Source organism: Podarcis filfolensis (genome assembly GCF_964270895.1).
Source record: "Podarcis filfolensis genome assembly, chromosome: 2".
In the NCBI taxonomy this organism is placed as follows: Eukaryota; Metazoa; Chordata; class Lepidosauria; order Squamata; family Lacertidae; genus Podarcis; species Podarcis filfolensis.
This window is the reverse complement of record NC_139605.1, coordinates 97,983,474-98,001,315: the sequence shown is the minus strand read 5'-3', so window position 1 is coordinate 98,001,315 and position 17,842 is coordinate 97,983,474. Positions and strand designations below refer to the sequence as shown.

The window sequence follows — 17,842 nt, the reverse complement described above, 5'->3', positions numbered from 1 at the left end:
GGAAGCAGGGTCGTTGTTCCCCAGCCCCTCCGCAAAAGGGTCCTCACAGCCCTACACGAGACACACCCAGGGGTAGTAAGAATGAAGGCCCTTGCCAGGAGTTATGTGTGGTGGCCGGGGATCGACGGAGAGATAGAGGCCTGGGTCAAACACTGCCAGGCCTGCCAAGAATCCCGCCCAGATCCCCCAAGGGCCCCAGTCCAGTCCTGGGAGTCCGCCCAAGCACCATGGTCACGCCTGCATGTGGACTTCGCTGGCCCCTTTCAGGGGAAAACATTCTTCATAGTGGTGGACTCCTACACCAAATGGCTGGAAGTCGCACTGGTACCGTCCACTTCTACGTCCGCAGCCATCCGGGTACTACGCAGGCTGTTTGCAACCCACGGGCTCCCTGACACTCTCGTCTCAGACAACGGGACTGCATTTACGTCAGGAGAATTCCAAACCTTCACAGCGCAGAACGCCATCCGCCACATCCGTTCGGCGCCATTCCACCCTGCCACCAATGGCCAAGCAGAACGCATGGTGCGGACCACCAAGGACACCCTTCGCCGCATGACGCAAGGGGATTGGGAGTACCGCCTTGCCACATTCCTCCTAGCACAACACAGCACCCCCAGCTCAACGACTGGCCGGAGCCCCGCTGAACTACTAATGGGTCGGCGCCTTGCAATCAGATTGGACCGCCTTCACCCCGATAGAGCTCAGGATGAGGTAGTGGTGGGGGAAGGCAGGAACCCCCGGACCTTCGAGGCCCAGGACCCAGTGTACGCAAAGAATTTTGGGGCAGGCCCAGCATGGGTACCCGCCACAGTCACCAGGGTCACTGGTCCCGTGTCGTACGAGGTGCTAACGGATGGGGGGCAATGCTGGCGCCGCCACTGTGACCAGATACGGCGACGATTCCCGGGAGAAAACCAGGAGGAGGACAGGTCAGAGGAGTCCCAAGGGAACAGAGGGGCAGTGAGGCCCATAGAGCAGCAGGGGCAAGCAGGAGAGGCAGAATCAGTAAATACAGAGAGGACCCGCGAGGCCGAAAGGACACCGGAACCAGAACCACGACTGAGCGAGCCGGTTGCACCAGACCAAACAGGCCCATCACAGCCAGCATCCTTGGAACATGAGCCAGAACCTGAACCCCGGACCAGGGAACACCCCAGGCCGCAACGCACACGTAGGCCACCGGCGTACCTCGAGGACTATGAATGCGACCTCCCGGGCAGGACTGGAACTTAGAGGGGAGGGGTGTTATGTACTGAGTTGAATAGGATCCAAACTGCAGCAGTCTGATTGGTCCTAGAACAATAGGATCCAAAAGGCAGCAGTCTGATTGGTCCTAGAACAATAGGATTCAGAATGCAGCAGTCTGATTGGTCCTAGAACAATGCAGCAATATGATTGGTTGGCAGGAACCACCCAATCATGCTCCAGATAGAAGTGAATCCACAACCTGATTGGCTTACAGTAGAATTCCGGAATTAGCCAATCATGTGCAGCCCATTGTGTAAATAATGTATATAAAGCAGATACCTTGAGGGGACTTTCATTCATTCCTCCTCACCACTATGAGCTGAATAAAGAGCATGAAATCACTTTGCGACTCTGAGTATATTTCAGACTACAACTCCCATGAGTGCCAGCAAACATGGCTAATGGACGGCATTTTTTGTAGTTGTAGTACACAATATCTGGGGAACACTATGTTGGCTGCCCCGGTGTAAAATAATCCACAGTGCATCCTACCAGGCAGGTTGGGGAGTCCGAACAAATGGAGATGGGTTTCTGCCCAGATTATTATAAGCATTAACAGAGTGGCAGTCAGTTGTTCAAATATTATCTGGGATAGCTCAGTCTGTAGAGCATGAGGCGCTCAATCTCAGGGTCATAGGTTTGAGCCCTATGTTAGGCAAAAGATTCCTACTTTGGATTAAATTACCTTCGTGGGTCATTTAATGAGCACTGCATGTATAAGGACTTCTGCGCCGATCAGATATCGCTTTTTGTTATCTCCACGATATGGTGTAAATAGGGTCCCAATGTTGGTGGTTGGAGAATTTCCTGCCCCCTCCTTTTTTTTGGGGGGTGGACTTTAGCAAACTGCCTCACCACCTGATCACTCAACAAGAAACGCAACTTGCGCTGTGGCACGCTATTAATCTCACTTGCTCTCAGAGCACCTTCTCCAAGACTTAAAAGCATTCCTCACACCGCAGATGGATCCTTGTTTGGGGCATGGGTTAACTCAGCATGGTACGTTCTGCCATTAAAACTATACAGAGCCTCAAAATCGTAGCAGTTCAGGATCAACAAGCTGCCATGGGAAATTCTGCTGTAAATAATTAACAAGACTAAAAGGGTACGGATTGACAGAATGGACTGAGCTGGACAGAGGGCACACTCTCTGGGTATCAGGAGACCACTGGCGTCAGAAAAAGGGCTGGAATCTTGTCGTTTAAGGATGCAAGTGCCCCCCAGGTAAGCCCCTCTCTTTCTAGGTTTAGATTTCCACTTCCGCACCTACTCTCCTTTCTTATCATGTTTTAAAAGAACAATAGTGGCCTGAGTGGTCACATCAGAGGGAACACGTTTGTGTTAAGCATTTAGTACAGGTTAATTGCATTGGGATCCTCTCAGGGTCCCACGCGGGTGGCGCTGTGGGACGCGGGTGGCGCTGTGGGTTAAAGCCTCAGCGCCTAGGACTTGCCGATCGAAAGGTCGGCGGTTCGAATCCCCGCGGCAGGGTGCGCTCCCGTCGTTTGGTCCCAGCGCCTGCCAACCTAGCAGTTCGAAAGCACCTTCGGGTGCAAGTAGATAAATAGGGACCGCTTACCAGCGGGAAGGTAAACGGCGTTCCGTGTGCTGCGCTGGCTCGCCAGATGCAGCTTGTCACGCTGGCCACGTGACCCGGAAGTGTCTGCGGACAGCGCTGGCTCCCGGCCTCTAGAGTGAGATGAGCGCACAACCCTAGAGTCTGGCAAGACTGGCCCATACGGGCAGGGGTACCTTTACCTTACAGGTTAATTGCATTGGGATCCTCTCAGGGTAGCTGTGGCTACCTGTGGATTTGTGAAAGCAAGAGAAAATGGTGTGGCATCCTAAAAGACAAAGGTCTTTTCAGATGAAACCCTTCATTATACACCGTTAGGCTCCTGGCAAAAATGTTCCTCTTTAACCAGGCCTTTGGCTGATTGACATCCAGTGACCTTTTAAAATGTGCTGTGGAAGGAGGGATTATTGCGTTGTTCTTGTTCTTGTTCTTATTATGTATTTTGAGTTTTTATATTGTGATTTTATGCTGTGAACTGCCCTGTGACCTGCTGGTAAAGAATAGTATACAAATAATAATAATAATAAATAATAATAATAATAATAGTAATAAGAATAAGAATAAGAATACTGGAGATAACAGTGTTCTGGTTGTTAGCACTTTCCTTGCACTAGCCAAATTAAGCGAAATTGCCGTGCTAACAAACAACAGAAAACTGGAATGGAGAAGTCTAGCATTACAGTGGTACCTCAGGTTACAGATGCTTCAGGTTACAGACGCTTCAGGTTACAGACTCTGCTTACCCAGAAATAGTACCTCAGGTTAAGAACTTTGCTTCAGGATGAGAACAGAAATCGTGCGGCAGCAGGAGGCCCCATTAGCTAAAGTGGTACCTCAGGTTAAGAACAGTTTCAGGTTAAGAACAGGCCACCAGAACGAATTAAGTTCTTGACCCGAGGTACCACTGTACTGTGGTGTGGGATAGTTCTCCCTGCCGCCTTTTATGTACACTTGAGAACTGATCAGGGTTCTCAACTTCCAAAAGGGGACAAAACTATATTAAACAAAAACAAAAAACAAGAACCAGGGGCTCCAATTGTTACAAGAAGGCAAAGATACTTGGCAGTTCTGTCATGGGCAATATCCAGTAAGTGCCCGTGTCACTATTGCAAGGAAAAACGTTCATGAAAACGGTGCTTTCTGGGTCCAACAGTTCCCTCTAATCTACCAGCAACTTCATTCGGTGATCTGAGTTGGTGGTAAACAGCTTTTCTCCCTCAGCAATAATGCTTTGCTGGGTTTGCTTCAGTCCGGTGAAGGTGCTGCAACAACTTCAGTTAAATCATGCAGAAAGGCCCTAATAGGTTAATTGCGATATGGGGATTTGAACATAATGGCTAATGTCCTTGAAGGGGGGGTGTGACCTACAAGGCCTTATACTGCATCAAACCAGTTGGCCCCATAAAGAGTGTCAACTCACTCCCCCCCCTTTTTTTTACTGCTATAAACAAAGGCACAATTCATATATTCAGTCATATAACCCGCTTCCCCATGCTTTGGTCCCACATTGCTTCCATAGCAGTTGATGATGTGAGGCTGTGCAAATCATGGTACTTTTTCCCCAAACCATCAACAATGGCTGTAATGGAAAGGACGCATTGCCGGGGGAACAACATGAGCAGTGTGTGGCCACGGGATAAAATCTGCACAAGGTCCTGAGGTGATGTGAGGGTAAACTGTGAGGAAGTGGTTTTCCAGTGGCTACCATCCAGCTGGTTTTAAATGAATCAGGCCTAGTCTGGTAATTGTTTCGGATTTTGTCCCCACTGAGCTGTTCTTCTACAGAGCACCACAGACGGAGATAAGGGGAAACACTTGCTCGGGAACAGGGCCAGAAAGCCTAGGTCAAGGGCAGATTTGGAGCAGCCGACCCAGAGTCCTTTCACGAGTAGGTTTCGACATACTCTTTGCTTGTCACCCTTTCAGCTGTTGACAACATGCCTCTGTCAGAAAACAAGGTGTTCCAATGGCCTCTCCATCTCCCTGTGTGTGCCAGAGAATGAGCAAAAGATACAGTTTGGCAGCAGTTTATCCAAAGCACTAATAGTGTTGATAAAAGGAAACGTTTTCTGCTTCCACTTGGTAAGTGAATTTCTTTTCGGTTTGCTCAGGGAACAATGTTTGCTTTTGCCCGAGGCATCAGGGATGCTTGCCTAGCTCGGCACTCGCTGTGAGGGAAACTGAAAATACACATTGCAACAGACGGTCTTAAGAGCCTGGATGCTTATTGGGCCAGGCACATGAATAAAAGCGGTATCTAGTATAAAGCTGAACCTCAGGCGTTCCTTATGTCTGGAAGACCTGGCCGTGTATGCCAAGTTGCATCCAGTTATAATATAAGAAGCAGAACGCAGCAGTTTTTTCCTGTGAGAATATAGTTTTTTCCTGTGAGAATATACTGGAAAGTTCAGGCACGTACAAGAAGTCTGGCTCTTTGCACATGCTCTCAGAAACTAAATGTGGATGCTTATAGGTTAAGTTGTGATTCTGATCTGCATTTGGAATTGTGGAGAAAGAAACAGGGCTCTCTGGGATCTTTCCGTTTTGCCACAAGGCTACTGCTGCCTTAGTCATGAGGTGGTGAAGGCATAACAGACATTAAGGTTCAGTGGTGTGTGGCGAGTGGATGAGGGGGACTAGGCTTGTTCCTGATAAATTAGAGTATTAAAACATTAAAGCCTCCTTCCCAAAGCCCGGAAAGCTTCCGCCCGGCTCAGGAAGCGGGAGTGCAATGCTCAAATGCAGGACGTCACAATGTAAGCACCCGCCGATTCCCCTCATGAGCTGGTGCCTCTGGCCTTAACTGTCCCCCTATGAAAAAATTTGCTGCCATTGTTAAAATCTTAAGAGAATTTTCCTGTGAATGTATTCTTTTTGCTTTGTAACAGACACATTTCCACATCAGCTTGGTCCACAGTTCTAGATATATTTTTAAAAGAAAAGGCAACAATAAACAGTGACCGGGGGTGGAGGAAAAAAGTGAAATAACAGATGATGAGCCATTCATCCCCAGCTTGGAATTGTAATACTCTTACATAAGCCCATCAAATGCGGGCTCATATATCTATCTTATTCTAGATGTCAAGGAACAGGCAAAGCACAGAAGTGTTTCCGCCACATGATAAATAAAGCGACTTGCCATGTTCCCAGAACTCTTCTTCTTCATCATTCCACAGCTTATAAACAGGCAGTAGCAACAGATGAATGATTTATGGCGGGGGAGCTTTGTTTCAGTTCTTACCACGCTCACCTCGGCTGCACACCTAGACAGACTTTTCCGGATGTATCACTCACTGGAACAGCAACTGTGAGTGTAAAATGTGCAAAAAGCTGTGGCTTGCCAGTTAGCCTGTGTATCCCCATTCTGGTTGAACAAATCATACACTTTTAAAAGTATGACTCAAGTGAGATTGGGGCACTTATGTATGACTGACACAATTTACATGGTAAGATGTATATTAAGGCTTCTGTTAGTTCCATAGTATGTAAGTATTTCTATCCCGCCTTCTCTCTAAGGAGCTCAAGTATTGTACCTGCTTCTCCTCCCCCACCCACACCCCTGCCATTTAATCTCCACCAAAACCCTGTGAAGTTTTTTATGCTGCAAAAACAGGTGACTGGCCATAGGTCATGGCCGAATGGGGATTTGAACCCAGGTCTCCCAGGTCCTAGGGATGCGGGTGGCGCTGTGGGTTAAACCACTGAGCCTAGGGCTTGCCGATCAGAAGGTCGGCGGTTTGAATTCCTGCGACGGGGTGAGCTCCCGTTGCTTGGTCCCTGCTCCTGCCAACCTAGCAGTTCAAAAGTACGTCAAAGTGCAAGTAGATAAATAGGTACCTCTCTGGCAGGAAGGTAAATGCCATTTCCGTGTGCTGCTCTGGTTTGCCAGAAGCGGCTTAGTCATGCTGACCACATGACCCGGAAGCTGTATGCCGGCTCCCTTGGTCAGTAAAGCAAGATGAGCACCGCAACCCCAGAGTCGGTCACAACTGGACCTAATGGTCAGGGGTCCCTTTACCTTTACCTTTACTCCCAGGTCCTACTCTGAGACACTATCCGTTATACCACGCTGGTGTAGTGGGTACTCTCCCCAGGCTTCGCACTCGAGTGTTTTTGCCCATCTGCAATATGTCCTTGATCTCCGATAATGCCTCTCGCTTGTCTGGTTGGAGGATAGAGAAGGATGTGTGAACGTGTGTAGAAAATGGCGCACTTTCCAAAGGTACAATTTACATTTGTTGCTCCACCCACTTTTCCCTGTGGCGTTGCCCACCACTGGCATGTGGCCCTCAGAACACTACCCAGAAGACAATTTGGCCCTCAGGCTGATGAAGTTTCCTCACCCCAGTTCTAGGATCAAAGACAGCAGAGCGCTAGCAGAAAGGCAACCAGATCCAGTGGCATGTGGTCAATGGACGAGGGGGACTAGGCTCATTCCCTAAATGTTCCTGGTAAATTAGACCATATAACACTGGTCCTGAAAGACCTGCATTGGCTCCCAGTACATTTCCGAGCACAATTCAAAGTGTTGGTGTTGACCTTTAAAGCCCTAAACGGCCTCGGCCCAGTATACCTGAAGGAGCGTCTCCACCCCCATCATTCAGCCCGGACACTGAGGTCCAGCTCTGAGGGCCTTCTGGTGGGTCCCTCACTGCAAGAAGTGAGGTTACAGGGAACCAGGCAGAGGGTCTTCTTGGCAGTGGTGCCCAGCCTGTGGAACGCTCTCCCACCAGATGTCAAGGAAATAAATAAATATCTGACTTTTAGAAGACATCTGAAAGCAGCCCTGTTTAGGGAAGTTTTTTATGTTTGATATTTTATTGTTTTTAATATCCTGTTGGAAGCTGCCTAGAGTGGCTGGGGAGGCCCAGCTAGATGGGCAGGGGTATAAGTAATAAATTTGTTGTTGTTGTTGTTATATTAAACCCTGGTGCCTCCTTCCTAAAGCCTGGGAAGCTTCTGCCTGGCTTAGGAAGGGAGGCCTGATGCTCCAACAGGGTCCAAGAGCCCTTCTTCCACCTTCCCAAAGCCCGGCCTGCCTTCGGAAGGAGAGAGCAGGGTTCCAGCATCCTGTCAAAGGTCTGGCACCTCCTTCCCAAACCCTAGGAAACTTCTGCCCGGCTTAAGGAGGGAGGTATGGTCTCACAAGAGCAACACTGGGACTCCCCAATCGCCCTCGCAAGCTGGTGCCTCTGCCCCTAACTGCTCCCCTACAAAAAAATTTAACTGCACACCACTGGGCAGATCATAGGCACTAATCTGCAATCAAAAGCTACCGAAAGGTGTATTCAGCTTTCCACAGGATCTCGCTATTGCTGGGAGATATTCAACCATGGGTGAACTAGGATTTGAACTCCTGCTTTTCCATAGCCCGTCTCTTACTCTTCCCCGCTTTTTTGGGATACTTCAGTTCTACAGGGTACTTCACAACAGCATAGTTACCTGTGTTTTAGTCTTCCAGTTTTGACCTAGCCATTCTTCTCCAGGCTGATTGCATACCTGCCTCTAAAGGAGATACCAGGAGCAAGGCCAAACTCTGCCATGTTTGAATGTTGTTTCCGAACTCAAGTCGATAAACCCGATACAATGGGCCTTATTCACAGAGTCCCAACGAACACGGTTTAAATCAACACCAACATCACCAGATAAGCTGTTGATTGATTTGGTTTAATCATGCATCAGATGTCTTGTATGCACACATATGACAACAATATATTCCTAGCATCTGTCAGACCAGAGGTGGGCGGACTTCAAGTTTGTCTAATCTACTCTGTTTCATACTAGAACCTGCAAGATCTACCAACCAGAATCAGGTGAAAATGACTTAAGAGATTTATAATTAGAGGACATTCTGAGCCTTAATAATTTGTTTTCGGTACCACAACTGAGCTGAACTCACCATCCTTTTAAATAACATGAACATCCACACCTGGTTAGCTCTCCTCATTTCAGCAGCCTGAGAAAAGTTAGTGTTATGTATTCAGCTACAGAGGTAACCCATAGCACTCATACCTTATGCCGATCAAGTTGAGCTTAAAACTTGTAACTGCTGCCTCCCGTGTTGTTTTTTGATGTGTTTGCAGCACCGAAAGGAGCCACACCATGCTAGCAAGCGTAAAAAACAATGGGCAGCACACGGAGGTTTGCCACAAACTCTGTAGATATAACATCCCACATCATCCAAATTGTTATGTACTGAAGTTCTCACCCCTGGGCCAGCAGGGGGATACTGTAGATAGTTCAGGTCCACATATGCAAATAAGGGATCGAAAGTGACATTCAGTGATTGGATAGTTACAGAAAATGGTTACTGTTGCATTCTAGTGGAGCTCTATATAAGCAGGCTGGCTGAACCCTTCACTTCAGTTCTGTTCTGGCCTGTGAATAAACAAGAGCTGATTGAAGAATCGCTGTGTCATCTGATATGTTCACCCACAGCTTAACACAAATCTTCTAAGTTTTACCATCCATTTCAGAGAAGGACTTCTGCCAAAGTTGGTTGATATTTGTTTATTTCATAAAATTTATACACTATGTGATTGTAAAAAAAAACTAACCCCAAAACCAAAAACCCTCAAATTGGTTTACAGAAACCATATGACCAGTCATACATACAACTGTTGCTATTGCAATTCACTTGCGCTTGACAGATCTGTGCTTATTATTAGCACGCTTCCAAGCTTAAAAAAGAAAACTGATGAATTTATCAAGGCTTAGTTTCAAATTTTAAAAGAGAGGCACAATTTCTAGTCTTCGTGTTTGTAAAAGAAGAAGAAGAAGAAGAAGAAGAAGAAGAAGAAGAAGAAGAAGAAGAAGAAGAAGAAGAAATCAATAAACCTTTAACACCCATATTGGGGCTTAATGTGGAAGGAGCAAGAGCAGGTCCCTTTTACCAACTCCTTTCTCTGTGGGCACTGCCTCTGACAGCCACCTAAGGGATGTGGGTGGTACTGTAAACCACTGAGCCTCTTGGGCTTGCTGATCAGAAGGTTGGCAGTTCGAATCCCCACGATGGGTGATCTCCCATTGCTATGTCCCAGCTCCTGCCAACCTAGCAGTTCAAAAGCACACCAGTGCAAGTAGATAAATAGGTACCACTGTGGCGGGAAAGGAAACGGCGTTTCTGTGCGCTCTGGTTTCCATCATAGGGTTCCATTGTGCCAGAAGCGGTTTAACCATGACCTGGAAAGCTGTCTGTGGACAAATGCTGGCTCCCTCAGCCTGCTTGGAATATAACTGTTGAGCAGCAAATGTAACTTACTTCATGGAAAAACCCCACAAATTATTAGTACGAAAAGAATTTTAATGTATGCACATTAAAATTATTTGCATTGAAGGGGATAGTTTTAAACACACACAAACATATCCATATTTTTTACTTGCCATTATATTGTGATCTTTATATTTCTGCTACTTTGGTGGGCTAAAATGTGCATATACCGTATATCTCAGCTTCTAAGCCTCATGATTCTTCCTGTTCATGACATTTAATCCAGTGTCTTCTAGGGCTAGAATCCATTTCAAATGAAGTCTGTGTGACAAAGGTGTTGGTGAGTAATTATAAACCTTTGCATTTTAACTGGAGATTGGCCTTGGCTTTTCCACAGAGGCGTTGTTTGCATCCAAGGAGAACGTTTTAAGATCTGTAACATCCACCTCTGCAAATCCAGTGAGGTACATGTATCCCATTCACTAGGACACTCGTGGCGATACCATCTGCTCTTCTGTCGTGCTGATACCATGGGCTTTCTTTTTATTGAAAAAATGAAGCTTATTTGGATATTTATTTCTCATCTGTTTCTTTGGGAAAGGTCATTTCCCTGCCTTATGGGTTATTTATTATGCTAGTGATTATTCCCCTGAGCTCCTGAAATCCTGCTCTCTTAATATCGTATGGATTTGTAGGATGCAAATTGAACCTTATCCTTTTCTCCTGGGTATCAATACGCAGCCTTTCATCTTAATTCCCTTAATTCCCAGCATGATTTTGCCTCTTTGATAGGTGGTGAGGGAGGTGGAAAAGGAAAGCTAGAACTGAACTGCCACCTGAAATCTCACGGGAATCCAGTGAAGAGTCTACCTTTCTAACCTAAACCACCCATCCTGTCTGAACTGCTGCTTGTTAACTGACTCTTGCTTGATAGACAGGGTGTGTAGGCAGTGTTAACTCTTGACACAGTTATCTCATGCAGCGAAAGCGTTGCATCCGGTTCCTGCTTCTTCTGTCTTCCTTGCAAGAGTCGAAGGCTGCTTCTCCAAGAACCAGCTCCTTGTGCTGTGATATTCCACACATATCAGATAGAGGTGGAGCAAATGGGGGGGGGGAGCACTTAAAAACATTACAGTTCATTTCATTTCACTTTTAATTTGTATGCTGTCTTTCCATTTTTCTGTACACAAGGCAGTTTACAGCAACAAAATACACAACAAAGAACGCACACCTTATAATAAATAATCTGATCCAATAAGAAAACGTAACTTTAAAATGAAACGTGTTATCAAAAAAGTAATATTCAGTAATCTACTAGAATATAATAGCACACAATAAAATTAATTCTCAAAACACCAGCAAACAATAATTAAACAGAAATTCACTCTTAACAATTACAATGAATAATTACCAAACTATGATCAATAAGGGACGCACGTGGCGCTGAGCTTAGGACTTGCCGATCAGAAGGTCGGCGGCTTGAATCCCTTGACGGGGTGAGCTCCCGTTGCTCGGTCCCTGCTCCTGCCAACCTAGCAGTTTGAAAGCACGTCAAAGTGCAAGTAGATAAATCGGTACCGCTTCGGTCGGAAGGTAAACAGCATTTCCATGCACTGCTCTGGTTCGCCAGAAGCGGCTTAGTCATGCTGGCCACATGACCCGGAAGCTGTACACCGGCTCCCTCGGCCAGTAAAGCGAGATGAGCGCCGCAACCCCAGAGTCGGTCACGACTGGACCTAATGGTCAGGGGTCCCTTTACCTTTATGATCAATAAAAGTAACTGCAAGGCGCAATGCATAAAATACCACAATACATACAAAACCATGTAAAAAGATCAAACTGAGAAACAAAGACACACAATTTATAAAAAAAAAATTAAAAAACAAAACAAAAAACCCTAAACTCCTATTTTCCCTTCCTAGCTGTTGCTTCTGCTTCTTCTTAAAGTCATAGCCTGGGAGAAGCCAATTGCTCAGCTGGGCTTTATTGAGGAAAGTGAGGCTCTTTCCCCCTTCTTTGCACTTCCTCGCTGAGTAAGCTGACTTCTGCTGAATTATTTTAGAGCAGTGTTTCCCAAACTTGGGTTTCCAGCCGTTTTTGGACTACAACTCCCATCATCCTTAGCTAGCAGAACCAGTGGTCAGGGATGATAGAAATTGTAGTCCAAAAACAGCTGGAGACCTAAGTTTGGGACACACTGTGTTAGAGTCTTTCTATCCAGCCTGCTGCTCTGGGGACTTACCTGCCAGTTAATGCCTGTGTTGTTCATTGTATGTACAGTGGTACCTTGGGTTACATACGCTTCAGGTTACAGACTCTGCTAACCCAGAAATATTAGCTTGGGTTAAGAACTTTGCTTCAGGATGAGAACAGAAATCATGCAGCGGCGGCGCAGCGGCAACAGGAGGCCCCATTAGCTAAAGTGGTGCTTCAGGTTAAGAACAGTTTCAGGTTAAGAAGAGACCTCCAGAATGAATTAAGTTCTTTACCCGAGGTACCACTGTATATTGGCTCTGGACACCAATATTAGCAAAGGTTGCAATCCTGTTATACACTTACCCGGCGATGTCTCATTTATCTCAAGGGGACTTGCTTCTGATTAGACGAGCATTTGATTGCACTGTAAAACCACTGATACGAAGTCCTTTCCTAATCTACAGCCTGGTTTTATGCCTGTCTACTTGGAAATCCATCAAACTGAGGTCAGGATGACTTGCTACCAACAGGTAAATATGCAGAGGACTGCAGTCTTGGTTACTACTTTGCGATAGTTAAGGCTGTGGATGGATTTTTATAGTGTGCATTAAATTTTAAAGCCTTAGCCTCAATTAAGGTGTGTTTCTGTACATTTCATGGTGACAAGGACTTGTTTCACAAGGACGGACCCTCAAATCACAATTCCGATGGGGTGAAGCAGGACTTGGAAGTGCCCCAAATTCGTAAAGTGTATATGCTACAAATATAATGAGCTTTCTAAAAACACGGTTTAAAACTTCTGTTAAATACCCATACTTGGTAGGGAGCTGTGGAGATCCCTCTGAGGTTCCCTGCAATGTGTGCCTATATTTGGTGATCCATTCTCCCATTTGCATGGCAGCAGGGCTGGGGAACCTTCAGCCCAAAATGGGTCCCAATTTGGCCTGCAATTACTTTTTCCCCAAGCGATGCCCACTTGCCTGATGGCTGCCATTTGTGACATCAGTTATGGGACTGGTAGAAGCATTGCTCAGCTAATCCTTGCCCCAAGCACAAGTCTAGGTTTGTCTCCATCTTTCTCCTTGCTGAGTTCTACAAGGGTGACACTGAGGCTAAGGAGGAGGCGGAAGCTGACATTCAGGGACATAGGTAGCGCTATGGTCTAAACCGCTGAGCCTCTTGGGCTTGCCCATCAGAAGGTCGGCAGTTCGAATCCGCACGACGGGGTGAGCTCCCATTGCTTTGTCCCAGCTCCTGCCAACCTAGCAGTTCGAAAGTACATCAGTGCAAATAGACGGCCTAGGACCCTCATACCTACGGAACCGCCTCTCCTGGTATGTCCCACGGAGGACCTTACGGTCTTAAAACAAAAGCATCTTGGAGGTCACGGGCCACAGGGAGGTTAGGCTGGCCTCAACCAGAGCCAGGGCTTTTTCGGCTGTGGCCCCGATCTGGTGGAACACTCTGTCACAAGAGACTAGGGCCCTGTGGGACCTGACATCTTTCCACAGGGCCTGCAAGACAGAGCTGTTCCACCAGGCCTTTGGCCAAGGCACAGTCTAACCCCCTCCTTTGGTAATCCTCATAGAACCAATGGTTGCCATTGATTTGATTTTGAATTGGTTTTAGAATGAATTGATTTTAGAATGCTGTGTTACTTTTATTGTTGTTAGCTGCTCTGAGCCTGGCTTCGGCTGGGGAGGGCGGGATATAAATAAAAATTTATTATTATTATTAGATAAATAGGTACCGCTGCGGCAGGAAGGTAAAGGTGTTTCCGTGCGCTCTGGTCTTCCATGTGCCAGTAGTGGCCACGTGACCCGGAAAGCTGTCTGTGGACAAACACTGGCTCCCTTGGCCTGAAAAGCGAGATGAGCGCTGCACCCCATAGTCAGGTTTGACTGGACTTAACCGTCCAGGGGTCCTTTACCTTTTTACCTACCCCCTGGACTGGATGTATTGTGAGAAAGATGGGAGCTGTCTGAGAGCAGACAGATTGGTGGGGCTGCCTGCCCTGGTGTAGTGCAGAGGGTCAGCCAGCCAGCCATACCTCCTTCTAGGGTATTCATGGAGGATATCCACCCCAAACAAACAGCATTCCATGAGCACGCTCAATCTTCATTGGCTTCTCTTGAAGTTTCCTCCTTCCTGAGGTTTGTGTCTGCTAAATATTTATTCTACTTTTGGGGGTTTATCCCAAGCCTGCCGATACCTCCTTCATATATATGTATGGCACCACTTTGGCCTCATAAGGATTTGCACTTGGATAATGAGTTCGCTGGTTTAATGCTGCTGTGCTTTGTATTTTATTTATAATTAATTTCCAATCTGCTGGTTTAATGCTGCTGCTCTTTATTATATAATTAATTTTTATCGCTTCTCGTTTTTTATTTGCTATTTTCAACGTGCTTTCATTTTATTCCATTTTCCCTGTCAGTCACTTTGGAAACATGTTCGAAATGGGGATCTCGGTCACAAAGCCAAGCGTACCATTTCTGAGGTTTAGCAATTGCTGTGTTTAGCAATGAAGCTGTAGTCTTTGGCAGAGAGAAAGAAGGCAAATATGTCGCAAAAGGCCAGATCAGCAGGGCCAGACAAACACAGACCAACATAAAAGGGACCCTGACTCCTTGGCAAGCAGGCCACCTAGAGAGCAACTCCTCCGGTCCAATAAATATTTATTGCTTGTAGCCATAGGCATTTGCAAATTAGAGAAGATTAGATGTGAGCTGGAGCAGGTTTTATAGGGCTCCCAGTCAATTGATGTCGGGGGCAAACAGGTTGCTGAAAATCAAGAGAATGGCTGGCTGAGGCTTTTGCCTTTAGACCTGAAGGATTCTCCAAGGGCTCCGGCAGCAAACTTGCGTAGGTATTGAAGGGAAGTTCTGCCCAACTCTGCACCTCTGTCTCCCATTCCAAAACGGCTGGCACAGTTGGAACTGATGCAATATGAGCATGCTTGTATTAAACATGTGTTGGAGGAAGCTGCAGCTGCCAACATGATAAATGTACTTTAAAGTCAAGGTTCAGCACGATCCTGCTGACAGGAACACAGTTCGGTGCCTATACATACCGGGTAATCATCCCACTTCTGCCCCCCCCCCCGTCACAACCAGAGACACACTCTGCTCAACTCACTAATCAATTATTAGGGCTGCCACCTTATTTCTGTGGTGTTTTGCCACAGCTGCGGGACAGGCAAGCCAAATATCTCTCCATCTCTATCTGTTTAATGGTTGCAATTTTGAAATTCACAGGCGTCTTGCTGAAAAACTACTGTGCCAACCTTAAAGGTTGTCCTTAACCATCTCCTTGCTGTGCCCACATTCCCCCCCATTGATCTATTGATCTCTGTGCCAACTTCTGCCATACTGTTGGTGAAGAGGCTTTATAATGCCTGCCACTTTTCTGGTATTGCTCTTGTGCAAAAGCAAAATGGCCAACCCAGTTTCCTGGCTTGGCTTCTTGTTTAGAGCAAAATATTTACCCTGCACAGGTAGTCTCTATAGCTCAGTTGGTAGAGCACGGGACTTTTAATCTTAGGGCCGTGGACTTGAGCCCCACATTGGGCAAAAAATTAATTAATGCATTGCAAGATTTCCTGCATTGGAGGGGGCTTGGACTTCATAGTCCCTTCCAACTCTATAATCCTAAGATTAAGGTAATAAAGCAACTCTGGTTGCTCATTGTTTCCTCTGCCTTTTCAGCTGATAAATGGTGTGATTAACATCTTTGACAGGAGAAAACATTTTAAGGGGAATTCTGGGAGTGTGGGCTAATCCACCAAGCTGACTGCAGAGGGTTCAAGATACAAGAGAGGAAGTCTCTAGAACCTAGAATGGGTTCTAGGTCAGGAATCCACTTGGCAGCCTGCCTCTTCAGAGAAAACTGTTTTCCCTAAAGGGAAACCGGTTGTGGTCTGCGACTTGAAGCCATAGCTTTGTACATTGCATAAAGAATCCTGGGGACCGTAGTTTGTTAAGGCTGCTGGGAACTGTAGCGCTGTGATGGGTAAGTTTACCATTCCATTGATGTGAGGGTAAATTACAGCTCCCGGGATTCTCGGGGAGGAAACCATGTGCTTGAAATGTATGGTGTGCATGCTGGGAATGTCTTATTTCCCACCTTCCTGGGATATGTAAGGAGATCAAGGCAGGCTTCTAAGGATACCAATTAAAGTGTGGTTCTCTCTTCCTCCTACAAAGCTGAGTTGTTGCCTTTGCCTTTCAGTCGGCCAGCTAGTCTTGCTAGAGGACCACCTTATTGGAAACAGAATAAGCAACTCCCCCCCACCAGACCACTGGCACCTCCATGATGGCCACTGCTGTTACAGCGGCAGTCTCCATATAAGACAACTACCAATTCCTCTTTCACTCTTGTTTTGGGAGCGGTGGTGGAGACCATAGGAGCCAACTCCTGCAGGCTGAGGTCCCTTTGACCTTCCCCCCAATAAAAAATGGGGGAGGGCTCCTCCAAAGTTGATGGGCATTGCCATTCAAATGGTGTGCGCGCACCATATCATGTGATTGATTATGCCGGGTGGGGCTTGCCTGCCCCCCCCCCCAGTATTTTATTCAAGTTGGCACGCCTGGGGAAGATGGGTATCCTACTGCATTGTTTCTCAAACCGGTAGCTATTTTGTTTGTAAATAGGACATGTTTCATTTATAATTTTTATAATCATATAAATGATATAATTTCACCTTTAGCCCTCCGGGGGGGGGGCAGGGGACCATATGGCCCCCTGGTTGAGAAACACTGGTCTACTGGAAGGAAGTTGACCGAGCCCAGGGGGTGGGGTGGCGCTACCTCTAGTTCCTGAGCACGCCCTTCCTCCGAGTCTCTTCTTCCCTAGGGAGACCCCTGGATCAGGGCCGTGTGAACGCGTTTTGAAAGCCACACGCTGCACCTACAAACCAAGCGCACTCCTTTTATTGCAGGAAATGGCAACGGGGGTCTCAGTCGCTGCCAGTGTATATCTTTTTAGGAAGGGGTTGGGAAGCGTCTTAGGAGCTGAAATCCTGCCCCTCGTTTACGGGGAGCTTCACCTCCCCGCCCACTACCCATCTCCAACGAAAGCCTGACGCCTCCTCGCCTCCGGCAAAGCCCCCAAAGGTGGACTCCGGCTCTCCACCGTTGCGCGTCGGAGGTGGCGCGCCTTTGCGCCGAGCGGGTCCCATTGATTGCCCGGGCTTGGGGGGAGTGGCCGCGGGTGGGCGACGACGAGAGCGCCTCCCCGGCTCGGCTGGCCACTTGGCACGTCGGAGGTGCAGCCGGCAGCCTTCCTGCGCCGCGTGAGCTGCATCTGCGCGCCAGCTTGCGAGCTGCTGCTGCTGCTGCCGCCGCCGGCGCTTCCTTGGCACTCGCGTTTCCCTCGACGAGGGGCTAGTCCCGAAGCAGCCGCCAGCCAGCCGCCGCCGCCAAGCGCAGGTCTGGCGCCCCCTGCACTCGGAGCCGATCTCCGCTCTGCTTGCAAGAAGTCGTTGGCTTTCCTGTTTTTTACCGGCGATCTGCATATATATATATATATATATCTATTATACATGCACACACATGCAAGCAAGCGGGAGCGTGTGTCGAGGGCGAGGGAAGAATTCGCAGAAAGACGCC

General features: G+C 47.3%; 1 protein-coding gene across 1 annotated transcript in view; it reads left to right on the top strand.

Moving 5' to 3' along the window:
• The first annotated feature begins 2,177 nt into the window (after positions 1-2,177).
• Positions 2,178-17,842, top strand: part of SSTR2 (somatostatin receptor 2) — a 36,583-nt gene continuing 20,918 nt past the window's right edge. Inside the window, exons 1-3 of the mRNA XM_083598897.1 lie at positions 2,178-2,475; positions 4,754-4,909; positions 12,622-12,763. The gene's annotated coding sequence lies outside the window, so the exon portion shown is untranslated. The remainder of the gene's footprint in view (positions 2,476-4,753; positions 4,910-12,621; positions 12,764-17,842) is intronic.